The 13,505-nt window shown below is 30.5% G+C and overlaps 1 protein-coding gene across 1 annotated transcript in view; it reads left to right on the top strand.

Annotated features, from left to right (window-relative positions):
• Positions 1–701: 701 nt before the first annotated feature.
• Positions 702–13,505, top strand: part of LOC136974064 (zinc finger protein 721-like) — a 33,765-nt gene continuing 20,961 nt past the window's right edge. Inside the window, 2 exon segments of the mRNA XM_067268832.1 lie at positions 702–812; positions 4,882–5,030. The gene's annotated coding sequence lies outside the window, so the exon portion shown is untranslated.

Genomic DNA, 13,505 nt, shown 5'->3' with positions numbered 1-13,505 from the left:
CAAGACGAATCGTTCACTTTCTGCAGACATATACTGTAGTATTAACGGTTTGAACGGAATAATCTGTGTAAGCCGGAATCGCTCGTTACCAAATATTTTTTCGATTTGCCAGTTTCCGTTTTAAACAGTTTTATTAACAGAAAATAGCCCCGCTTCAAAGAATTTTTTCCTGTTTAGGCAGGTTTCCGTTTTGGACGGGTTTTACCGTATATGCTTCGTATATACGGTAAAACTGTATACGTCCGGATATGTCGGGCCCCATTCCTCACAACCCCCCCACTGTGGGCCTAGCCAAACCCATAATGGGCTTGCAAAAAGAGGCCCTATTAGTGCCCACAGGGCGGAAAGAATTAAAAAAAAAAAAATACTGCACGATGAATAATTTTAACAATATGTAAAATATATCTCGTTAAAATTTATTTTTAAATATTCAATTTTAAATTTTGAAGCTTAAAAACAGATAAAAAATCTTACCAAACAAATAGAAAATTATTATTAAACAATTTAAAATTATTCAAATTGTATTTATTAATTAATCATCCCGACAACCGATAAAATAAAATAAAATAAAAGTTTTGTAAACTAAAGAAACAAAGCTATATTAATATAGACAATTAAATTTTATAAATTAATAAATTAAATTCAGAAATAATTAGCATTATTTACTCATTAGATAACATTGATAAATAATGCATGTTTAATGGAGTTATAGCATCGTTTGTATTTCTAGATATTCCTCAAAATGGCGGCAATCGGGCGACCGATTGTTCAAAATATTTGACTTGTGGCAAAATGTCCAACATATGAACGAAGTATGAACTATTTTATTATTCATTTAACCTTTATCTATTGGAAATTATCATATATATTTGATATAATTAATTATTCGCGACGTTATCACATAATTTTCCGTTATAGTCGTAGGCCTAACGATTCGGGAACGTTAATGTAATTTTTTCCCCCCGATATTTACTATTATTTTATTGTAATTAACTAAATAGTTAATTTATTAGTTAGAAAGAGATTATATTTATGTAAATAATAAGTAATTATAACGGAAATTGTTGCATATCTCTTATTTGGTAGAGATTACTTTTAGATGATTTGTGTATATCTACGTGTATACACAAATTAACTAAAAGTAACCCCTGCCCACTTGCTAATCTATAGGCTTTATATCTTATTAAATTAAATATTAAATAATAATCGGAAGGGCAAAATAAATTTTTCTCATATTTTACATGAAATTCCTTAAAATAAACATGAGTAATTTGAATATTTACTTAACATATGATAATGTTTCTTATTCATATTATTGTAATATAATTTAGATTTTATTCAAGTTATTAGCAACGATTCTAATTATTTTTATGCTTTAAAATCTTGTATAATTATCAATTTCTCTTTTTTCTTTAGTAAAATTATTAAATGATTTTAAATAATAAAAGAAAATTTTGCATTAATAATCATTGGTTTTTAAATTAATAAATGTCATTCTGTAGTGATTACGATAATATAAGTTTCATATCTGATTTTGCTTCATTTTATGCATATAACTGCTATATTAATTTACAGATGGATCTGTTTATTAAATTTTATATTATTATTACATTTATTTTTAAAGAATTTTCAGTTTTATCAAGCAAGAATGAATCTGTATTTAATGGTAAAAACCTTAAAAATGAATGTGAAAACTAAGTTTTGGTCTCCCGTGATGTTAACTGTTGTAGAGACTAAATTACTGTCTTAGGGTGTACTAAAGATTACCACCTATGGAATTTCAGGACTTTGATTATATATTTGAACTCAGGGGACCGAGACGAGTTCAACGGGACCCTATTTTTGGACTGGAGAGACGAAAAATAAAAAAGTTATCATACTTTTTTAATGCTCTCATGAAGACGGCACCATAGTTGCTAGTACTGCCATCTTGCAGTAAAGTCTGCAAACCATGATGTCAGACTACGGTCTTCTCCAGTAGGGTTAACACGCGATACGAGAGCAGCGAGAGCAACACGACTTCTGGTCATCGCGCGATCGCCATTTCGGTTAATGTTACTTATGGCAGTGAACATGGCGGCCGTTCCCACTGTTTGTGCTCCCGACTGACCTCCCGGAGGAGAGCCGCCGGCAGGCCGCCATGTGCTAAACGTCACTAGTTATTGATTCACGGTAGTTCTTGAACAAAGTAAAAAAGGAGGGGAAACATCTACTAAAGGCAATTTTAATGGCAAGCGACGCGACTCCCGATTGCAATAGCAAGGCCGACTTAGCGGAGAGAGTGACGCAACTTCCTATCATCGCACGATCGCTGAAAAAATTATGATAACTTTTATTTTTCGTCTCCAGTCCAAAAGTACAGTATCGTTGAACTCGTCTTAGTCTCCTGAGTTCAGATATATACCCAAAGACCCGAAATTCCATAGGTGGTAATCTATAGTATCCCCCTGTCTTATTTAAATATCTTATTATATGAAGCATGTAATGCCATAATGTTGTAAATGCCAAAAAAAGAAACTTTTTGGGAGATGTGAAAAACACTTTTTCTAATGAATGAATTCATTTCAATTTTACAATATAATGGTAAAAATCTCACTGAGTTACAGATTCTCTGGAATATCAAAATGAGGTAAAAAATAAGCTGTAATGTTTTGTGCGCCAAAAGTCACGTGACTTGCACTCTGGACTTTAAACGTTATATCTTCACATATGGCCACTTACGGTGCCATATTGCCAGAGTATTCTTTTGCGGCAGAAAACGTTGCATTTAGGATTCGATTCTTCGATAAGATGTATTTAGTTCATATATTAAGTGTGCAATGCCATAAATGGCATTGCACACTTAATATATGAACTTTACAAAAATTGTATACAATGAGATCCATCTTGTGTTATTGATATTGACAAGTGTACTTTAAACATACAAAACATGGTTAAGTAATTTTTGGTCACCCTGTATAATTATAATATATCAAAAATACATTATTGAATGTTTATAACTCTTACATACAGTTCAGGCTATTGATATAATTATACATAATTTCCTTAATAATTCGGTCCCAATTAATTAATTCCTGAGAATTAATTTAAAATTATGGTGTTTTATTACATATTTATACAAATTTTTCAGACAACTGTTTTATTTTTGTCTGTTATGTACTATAGCAAAGAGAGAGGAAGTTGATTTTATTATTATATAGAACATAAAATAATTTTAATCTACTGTTTCATGCACTAAATATTTGTGTAATAGCATTTACATATTATAGTTTTCCTGCATAAAAACAGATGTATTGATTGGATCTTGATTTTATTGGGTTTTCTCAGTAGAGGAAATATGAATATAAATATTAAAAGATTGGGAAATGTTAGTTAGTGTTGAGTAGGAAAATATTGTTTTGAAAATAAACCTATAATTTTAAGTTTAACAGAAAATATTTTAAAATTTAAGAATGATTTTTAGAAGTAATATAAAATTTTGTTAATATATTTGCATTCTTTACCTGTTTTCAATGACAATTAATTTAAAATTAATGTAAATTATACATCATAATAACTCATGCTTTATGTAGGTAAATTTAATTTCTTTATTGATCAAACAAAAGTTATTTGAATTAAGGAAGTTGGTATTTACATTTGAACAATTTTCCATCTATTATTACTTTATAAAAATTCAGTTAACATTATAAATCCAAAATATTTTTAAAACTATAAATTGTAAATTTGAGGATATTCAATTATCATATAAATTACTATAACAAAATATTTTTGCAATTCTGCAATATTGTTTACATAAAAATGTTGACTTTAGTGATCAGTACAGTTATTGACCAATGTTATAGTTTATAATTACATTTTAAATATTTTTTCTCATATAACTTAAATTTTTGCCAATTATGTATGATATGGTATGTTTACTTTCATTCAAAACATGTAAGCAATTATAATAAAATTGATGATATTGATGACATTTTTAATAAAATGTAATAATGTTCCAGATTAAACAATGGTATAAATAGTTTAGTTATAATAAGGGATTTATATGTTTAATTAGAAAGTAGACAAAAAATCTACCTAGAAATTGTCTATAATACATGCACTATCTATAAAAGTATTCCAAGCAAATAACAGTAATAAACATGTTCTATTTGAGATAATATTATATACATCATTATTTATATAGCAATATTATATACAGCATACCTGTATATAATATTGTTAATAAACTAAGTAAATTTATTAAATATTTTTTATTTACAGTATTTATAGCAAAACTATGAACTTTTGAAGGATCATTGAAAAATGGTACAAGTAACAAAAAAAATTTTTTTTTTTTTTTGATAAATTTTAAAATGTATATACACAAGCAAATCTATATAGATGTTTTTTCTTTCATAATAATATAATTTTTTAATATTTATTAAATGTTATCATCAGTAAAATCAAATGAAGTTTTTTGTTGTGTCACTACCAAATTCATGTCTGAATTCATGTGCCATTGACTTCAAGCAAATAAAACCCTCATTTGCTGGTAATCATTTTACCAATCATTCAAAATGCAAAGAAATATTAAATAGACAAAGTAAAGTTGTTACCATAATGTATCTTATCAAATTCAAATAACCATTTTAAATTAAGTACAAATTTTAAAAATAATTTTTTAATTAGAAATTAATGAGAAGTATTTTCAAACAAATACTGAAGTATATGATTGATATTTGATGTCATTTGTTGCTGTACACAATAGTTTTTTCATATATTATGATTTGCAATCTTTATAATTTTGTTTCATTTGTAATATGGTCATTAAAAGTAAATATTTAAAATATTTTTTATACATTTTGTAATAGCTTGTTTTTAATTCATTATATAAATTTTCAGGTACAAATGTTTAGAAGCTTCATTCCATTTATTGTAGCCAGGATATAGATAAGTGCAGAAGTATTAAGTTTTGTAGACATCAAATTTGTTACAGTTATGCCAACTTATTTCTTCTACTTATAATTTAGGAAATTCTAACATATTAAATAGTAGGTTGAAATAGTTATTTTGAAATTCTAATTAAAATAAACTGATTATAAAAATATCTAAATATTTATTTTTAAATGTAAATAGATAATAAAGTATTGTTATTATTCTGAACTATTTCATTTAGTAAAATCAATCTTTGTACATGTAAATATCTAATATTTTCTTGAGTTTATTTCCTGTCTGATAGCTTTTTAGGTAATAGGACAAAATGATATGTGAGTCATTTTATTAATTGCTTGGAAAAGCTATCAATATAAGACAGACAGACATAATTATTTTATTATTCTGTTAAATAGTTCAGTATAATATTATGAAACCTGTTTATTTTTTTAAATAAAAATTTCCAATTTTATTAACTTATTTTTTCAGTGTTATGCAATAATAATTTTTATTAAGTAAATACCAAATACCTTATTATCAGTAAAAATTTTATACAAATGTTCTTTTGGTCTAATTTAGACAATTTTCAGTTCTTTATCTTTCAAATAATACAGAATTCAAAAGACAGATAACCTAAAGATTGTCTAATTAGACTGAAAGTACTTGAAGTAAAATTTGTTTTGCTGATAATAAGGTGTTTGGTATTTATTTAGTAATTCAAACCAATAGATTAGTTACCGTATATTCTGGCGTATAAGACGACCCCCGACTTTTGAGAAGATTTTCCTGGGTTAAAAAGTCGTCTTATATGCCGGAATATACAGTATATAAATTTTGTTTCTGCATGTAATAAATTTTAATAAATTAAATTAAACATAAAGCTTTTGTAAAAGATTTTTTTAAAAAATATTTGAATTCAATCAGCTAATGGCACTCATGATAAATATTATACTGTTAATCAATCAAATTAAATTTATATTCAGTCGTCAAAACAGTTTAATATAATAAATGGGTATTTTGGATATGAATATTTTAAATAGATAAAATGCCTTATTGAAAATATTATTTGTTATGAGAGATGATGTAAGAAATAAATAATGTTCAATAAATGAAACACTAATTATTATTATTATGTTGGGTTAAGTGAGAGATATACTCGGTTAACACCGGTGGCTGTGTACTATGCCGGACCAAAGTCAAGGCATAGTAAACCAAAACAGAAATTAAAGAAGTGTATCAGTGTGTGTGTCTGTATTCAGGAATTTTCTCACAATATGACATGTATTCAATATAGTGGCCTTCTGTAGAGTGATATATGTGTTTCTATTCAATTCTAATGTGCCCAGGCTTTTGTGTAGTGTGTGTGGTATGACACCTGTAGAGGAGAGAACAACAGGTACAATAAGCACCCTATCCATCCTCCACAGATGCCTTATTTCCTGGGCGAGTTCTGTGTACTTGCTAATTTTTTCAGTGCATGCGTTTTGTATATTGTGAGTGTTTGGAATGGATATGTCTATAATGTATGTGATTTTATTGTGTTTGTCAATGAGTGTGATGTCTGGTCTGTTGTGGTAAATTGTTTTATCTGTGATTATGGCTCTGTCGTAGTACATTTTGTGCGTGTTGTTTTCCAATACTGTCTGTGGAATGTATTTGTAGTATGGTTCGTGGATGTCTACTAATTTGTGTTTCTTTGCAAGCTCTTGGTGTATTATATTTGCTACTTGATTATGTCTGTGTAAATAATCTGTCTGTGCCAAGAGCTTGCAACCAGAGGTGATGTGTTGTATAGTTTCTGGCATGATGTGACATTTTCTGCATGTGTCATTTGTGAGTGTTGCATCTTTGAGTATGTGTTTTCTGTAGTTTTTAGTATTTATGACCTGATCCTGTATGGCAATCATGAATCCTTCCGTCTCCCCAAAGAGGCATCCCCGAGCTAACCAGCTGTTTTGACGCAGTTTTGTCAACAAAATCCTGGGCCAGATCGTAAGATGCCTGCCATGGAGTGCCTTTCGAGCCCACGATTGCTTAATGGTGTCTATGCTTTTTATATGTTGTGTTGTGTCCATATGATGTGAGTGTAAGTTTAATGGTGTGTTATTTCGAGTCTGCTAGAGTTACTGCTTTATGTAATTGTGATGTTTCTTGTTTTTTGTAGAAAAACTCTCGCAGTGACTGTATTTGTTTGTAGTGAAGGTTAACTATGTCAATCAGGCCACGTCCGCCATCTTTACGTGGAAGGGTTAATCTTTCTGTGGCAGATTTAGGATGATGTTGTTTATGCTTAGTAAGTGTTGTTCTTGTTTTCCTTTGGAGTTGCTCAAGATCTGTGTGAGTCCAATGTATAACTCCAAAAGAATATGTGAGTACTGGGATGACATATGTGTTTATTGCTTTAACTGTGTGTTTTGCATTTAACTGTGTTCTGAGAATAGCATTTAACCTACTTTGGTATTCTTTAATTAATCTTTGCTTTATTTGTGTATGTTCTGTTAGTTTGGCCTGTTGGAATCCTAAATACTTGTAGAACTCGCCCTCTTCCATGGATTCAATAATGTCTCCATTTCCAAGTGCAAAATCTTCTTTCTTCAGGATTCCTTTTTCTATGTGAACTGTTTTGCATTTATCTAGGCCAAATTCCATTTGTATGTCCTTGGTGTATGAATGTGTGATTTGTAGGAGTTGATGAAGTTGTTTTTGTGTGGATGCATAAAGTTTTATGTCATCCATGTACATGAGATGTGACAGTGTAAACTGTGTTGTTTTTTCGTGTCTGATATTGTAACCATATTGCGTGTTGTTTAACATGTTGGATAATGGGTTCAGGGCTAAGCAGAACCAGAGAGGACTCAAGGAATCTCCTTGAAAAATTCCTCGCCTAATAAAAATTTGGTTTGTTTGTATGGAAGTGTTACTGAACCCTGAGATGTAGTGTTGTTCTCCAGTGCTGCATAGTGTTTTGAAAGAATGCAATGAGTGATGGATGTATTTTGTACATGTGTAGGAATATGTAGCAGCCAACTGTGTGGAACACTGTCGAATGCTTTTCTGTAGTCTATATATGCCATGTGTATGTTTCTGTGTTGTCTGTGTGCTTGCCGTAGAATGACTGAATCTATGAGTAACTGTTCTTTGCATCCCCTGTGGTTTCTACGACAACCTTTTTGTGTTCTGTTAGAATGTCGTGTTCTTCAACATGTTTGTATATTTTGTTTGCAATACAGGATGTCAATAATTTGTAGAGTGTTGGAAGACATGTAATTGGTCTGTATTGTGTGGGGTCTGTGGTATTGTTGTTTTTAGGTTTCATGTAGGTGATGCCCTGAGTAAGAAAATTTGGCATGTCTTGTGGATTGATGATGATGTGTGTTAGATGTTTAGCTAGTTCCTGGTGCAGTGATGTAAACTTTTTGTACCAGAAATTGTGAATGTTGTCTACACCAGGTGTCTTCCAGTTGTGTGTTCTGTTAACAGTGTATTGGAAATCATGTATGTTTATTTCAACACAGGGCATAGTTGGTATGTTGTGCAAGTTTCTGTTCTCCTCCTCGATCCAGCCTGCATCAGCATTGTGCGTGACAGCACTGGACCAAAGAGAAGACCAATATGTTGTGAGTTCTTCTTCTGTTGGTGTGCCACTGTGCTGTGTATCAGTGTTTGCTTTGTTATTGATTTGTCTGTAAAAGAGTTTTTCATTGTTTGTAAATAATTTATTTTGTTGTTTTCGTAGTGTACATGTTTGTATCGTTTGAGTCTACGTGCTTTGGCAGCAAGTTTTTGTTTTAGTGTATCAATGTATTCTGTAATGCGTGTGTTGTGATGTTCATGTTTTGTGTGTGTTTTTATTTTCTTGAAAATGTTTTTGAGCTGTTTCCTTAATTTGGGTGTTATGTTGTTTTTAGTGTATTGTGTAGCCTGCCTAATTGCTGTCTAATGTCATTTATTTGTGTTTCTATTCTTCTCTGCCAGGCAGGCTTTGTGATAGAATTGTGTTTTCTGTGTATTTGTCTGTGATTGTACTTTCAGTCCATGGTGTGTCACTACTGTGACTGCCCCAGCATAAACTAATGTATGAATGTCTGCGAGTGTAGAAATTGAATGAATGTAGTGTGGTAGTAAGTGAGTGTTTACATAATTTAGTGTTTTTCCTACTTCCTTTGACGTGTTGATTTTTGGTATTCGTGGTCGTTGTGTGGGATCTGTACCTGTATATTTAGTGAGTGTTTCCTGAAATATAATGTGAGAGCGTATTAACTAAATCCAAGTCTATGTTATCAGTGATGGATGAGGAAGTGTCTGTAGTATCATTAGTGGTAATTGTTGTATGTGTGTTATTATCAATGCTTGTTGCTGGATTATACCTGATCAGGTTACATGATCTTCATTAATGTTAGATGTTTCTGTCTCGTTGATGTATTTGCATCAGCAACCTGTTGTTTGATAAGTTCAAGTGTTGTTTGTGGAATAAGGTTGTTGTGTATAATTGTTCTTTCTTTGATCAACAACCCTTTGTTCGGATGAACTTAGGTGACATGATGAGGATACTGTTGTGTGAATCGTATGGTGTAAGTTGTTGTCTGGTTATGCTGTCATGTTTGTTTCGAGTTTTGTGATGGTTGTAATAAGTACGGATGATAAACTCGTTCATTTCTACTGTCCATTTCATCCGTTGGCGTGGTTTTCCAGCCTTTGTGGTCTGTGGATGCATTGCCACAGAAACACCAAGGCTGGGTTGGTTCCTCACATCTGTTGAGGGCATTGCAGTAGCCATGCTTGGGCCGGTGCTGCTTTCGCCACCGGTAACCAAGGGAGACTGTGACCTATTTTTCGAACGTGAGCCTCTGCCTAACCCACGAACGCGGACCTTGTTAACCCGGGCGACGTCCGAGCCGGTATCACACTTTGATCTAGTTATTACCATGATGAATATCTCCACAGAATGTGGGCGTGGTCACTCTTAGCTTCATTTCTCCCCATAGACCTTACTGGCATGGGTGTCCCTACCAGGAGCTTATGCTCCAGCCTGCATTGCCCTATGGATCAGTAAAATTACTGGGCTCTCCCACCACGACCAGGTGGTGACCACGGGAGAGTTATTATTATTATTATTATTATTATTATTATTATTTTTTTTTTTTTTTTTTTTTTTTTTTTTTTCTTTTCTTTGAAGAAAATTTGATGGAAAATTTATAATCTCTGAATTGTTTGACAATATAAAATGAATAAATAATAATTTTAAAAATATTTAATTTTTAATAAAATTGTTTAACAATTAGAACAAAAAGTTATTAATTCAGTAAGTGAAAATAAGCTTAAAACTGTAATAAAATTAAAGTTAACAATACATAAACTGAGAAAAGGTTAGTTTATTAACTTACATACATACATACACAAGTTAATAAACTAACCTTTTTTTTTAGTTTATATATATAGATTATAGGACTGTATGTATAGTATGCTTTGGTATCATTATAATAATACACTCTCATGTAAAAAAAAATAGTGTATCCTGTAGAAATTATCCAAATTTTACAGAAAACAAGTATTATTTTAGATATTAGAACTAAAAACAGTAGAGTATACTTCTACTCCTCTTTCAATACATGCTGCAATACAGTTCAGTAGTGAATTGTAAAGAATTCTAATTCTATTCTGAAATAAGTTATTTCATTCACCTTCAGCTTGTAATTTATTGATGTTTCTTGCTGGATTTTCACTATGTCAATGCATGGTCTCTGTCATGCTTGATGATGGACAAAAATGGACACAGGGTTGGCCATGGCAGTGTCATGGACTTGAATGCACTCTCTACCTAAGACAGCTGTATAGCATGAAGATTATATTGATAGAGAATGTATTTCTGTAATTCAATCAAAATGGAAAGGTGACAGGCCATAAAAAGTCATTGACATTACATTGCACTGTCACATTACCAGTAATAAAGATGAAAGGTCTGCCATTGTAGAAAATTGTTTCCCATACCATTACACTATTTGCTATTGCTGTTTGGCACTTAACATACAAACTTAATTATGCCACTAGCCATGATGTCTCCCCACATAAATCCTGTGATTATTCATCCTGTCTTACACAGAAAATAAACTTATTGCAAAAAACAGTTCCCATTCTGTTGTATCTCTTTGGCTAAACACCATTGCAGTCAGATAGTGCAATGATGTGCCAACAAAAATAGGTGTCATAAAGCCAGCCTAAGTGAAATCCAGTTTTATGTATCAACCAATTGTGTTAAATGATACTGGGCACTGCATAGAACTACATATGTTCCTCCATATGGTGGAAGAAACTTCTGGAGTTATGGCCTGTTGACAGATTCTTGGGTCTTCTTGGGCATTTATTATCCTGTTTTCACCTGTTACATCAGCTGTTTTCTATGACCCACTGGCTTTCAGTGGCCCAATGAAGTGCATCTACTTGATTCTGGCTAAAATCAAGACCTAAAAGATCAGCTGGTAATATGGAGGCATACAGTTGTTCTATTTGAAAGTCATTATCTTGCTAAAAATAGGCAAAAAGAAAGAGGGCTCAAACTTTGTTTTCATTAATGAAATTAGTATTTAAATTTAATTGAACTTAATGCTTGTTCAATTAAATCAGCTTATAATGCTTGTTGCTTTTATTTTGTTTATGCTTTATATGTATGTAACTATAGGAAATTTTCCACATTTATGATACTAAAAATCAGCACAAAATATCAAATAATGCTGCTAGTACAGAAAAATAGATTTATTTAACAAAATATATACAGTAAATAAGAAAATAAAATTTTCATAAATGAACACTTATTACCTATTTTATAATTTTATATAAATAAAATTAATTTAAACTATCAAAAACAATATTTTTTAGTAAAGAAGTAAAGTTTTATAAGATACTTTAATAAAGAGAAGAGCCTTTATAATAAATTGTAAAAATGTTAGCTAGGAAATATTTTTTAATAATACAATAACTAAATTAACTATTATTAACAAAGAACTATCCAAAATTGAATGTATTAATAATTTTTACTTTAAATTTGAAATGTTTACTTAATACAGTAGAGTGTCGTTTATCTGTAAGCCGGTTAACCGAAAGCTTTCCGGTCGGACTGTATCGTGCTGAATCAAACATTTTTGATACTAGATTAACTTCTAAAGTATAATTATTTTTGTTTTTATATTTTTCAATATATTTATTTTGTTTGTACAAAATAAAAAAATAAGTTTTTAACAATACAATAGCCTCGATTGTTGTTATAAAAATTTTCGTTAGGCTTAAAATTGACGAAAATTCAACATGAAGCGACACGCAATGGAGAAAAATTTGCAACATCAGATAGGTTAATATTTTTTTTTCGTACATAATCGGTTATCTGAAAAAAAATCAGTTATCCTGAACAACCCCAGTCCCCAATTGATTCGGATAAACGACGCTCTACTGTAGATTCTTTACAATTCAATAATTAATAGTGTTAAAAGTCTCCTTGACTGACTTGGATTCATAGATACATGATTGTGATACTTCAACTTACAACTATATTAATTAATTGCTAATTTGAACAAATGTAATTGATAGTAAAAATTTTCTTTTTATAAGCAGAAACTGTTTAGTTTTGATTATTGTTTGAAACAATACATGTGTTAAAAAATATATTTTGCTTAAGCACTATGCAACTTGTGCAGTTTACAAATTGCCCAGAAATATTTGGAATGAAAAAACTGTATAAGTTGATGTTTTACAATTTGTACATAAATATTCTGTTAAACTGAGAAAACTTTAGGATTTTATGGTTTCATCAGTTTCTTACCTGTATGATTCTTGTAGGACTTTGCATATACCTACAACAATAACTAATGCAAGTTATGTATATATCACATATTTTATTGAATTATTATTCTCCATTCAAAGGTTATTTTTGATATATGGTATATTGCATAGTAAAGTTGGTTGTTCATCCATCTGTATTAAAGCCACTTTAAGGTTTATTCACACCCATTTCAGTGATGTGTCAATGATAAAAAATATCATTGGTTTGAATTTGATCGAAGTATTCACACGTCCAGCATAGTGCTGTATTTTAGAATTCAGGGTCCAGTCAGTCAGTATCCACACTATGATTTAAAATATTGTCACAATGATAGTTTTGATTTTCATTGTGATGTTTATGATGATTTTTTATATTTTATTTATATAGTTATAAAATATTTATATGTAATGAAATTTTAAATAGCTACACATGCCAGATATTAACAGGAAAGGATAATGTATACAACTGTCTGTTGCCATTACATAAAAGTAATTTATTTTGTGAGTACTTTCAACAGTATATAACTGTTCTCTTTAGGCAGAATTGTTCATAGGGACAAAACATTTGAATTCAAGAAAAAGAATCTAAACATCAACCAATATTTTTTCAAATTGCTTGTCCTGCATGCTCATGGAAAACATAAATTACACATGTACAGTTTACAAAATTATACAATAACTAGCAGGTAGGCCTGGCATTGCTCGGGTAAAAGTAACGATAGTGAAGATTGAGATTATTATGTTATAGTCACAAATGAAAAAGAGTACTTTCATCAATGAACTAA

This window comes from Centruroides vittatus, unplaced genomic scaffold, assembly GCF_030686945.1.
Source record: "Centruroides vittatus isolate TY-2023 unplaced genomic scaffold, ASM3068694v2 contig_341, whole genome shotgun sequence".
NCBI lineage: Eukaryota > Metazoa > Arthropoda > Arachnida > Scorpiones > Buthidae > Centruroides > Centruroides vittatus.
This window is presented reverse-complemented; position numbering and strand designations above follow the sequence as displayed.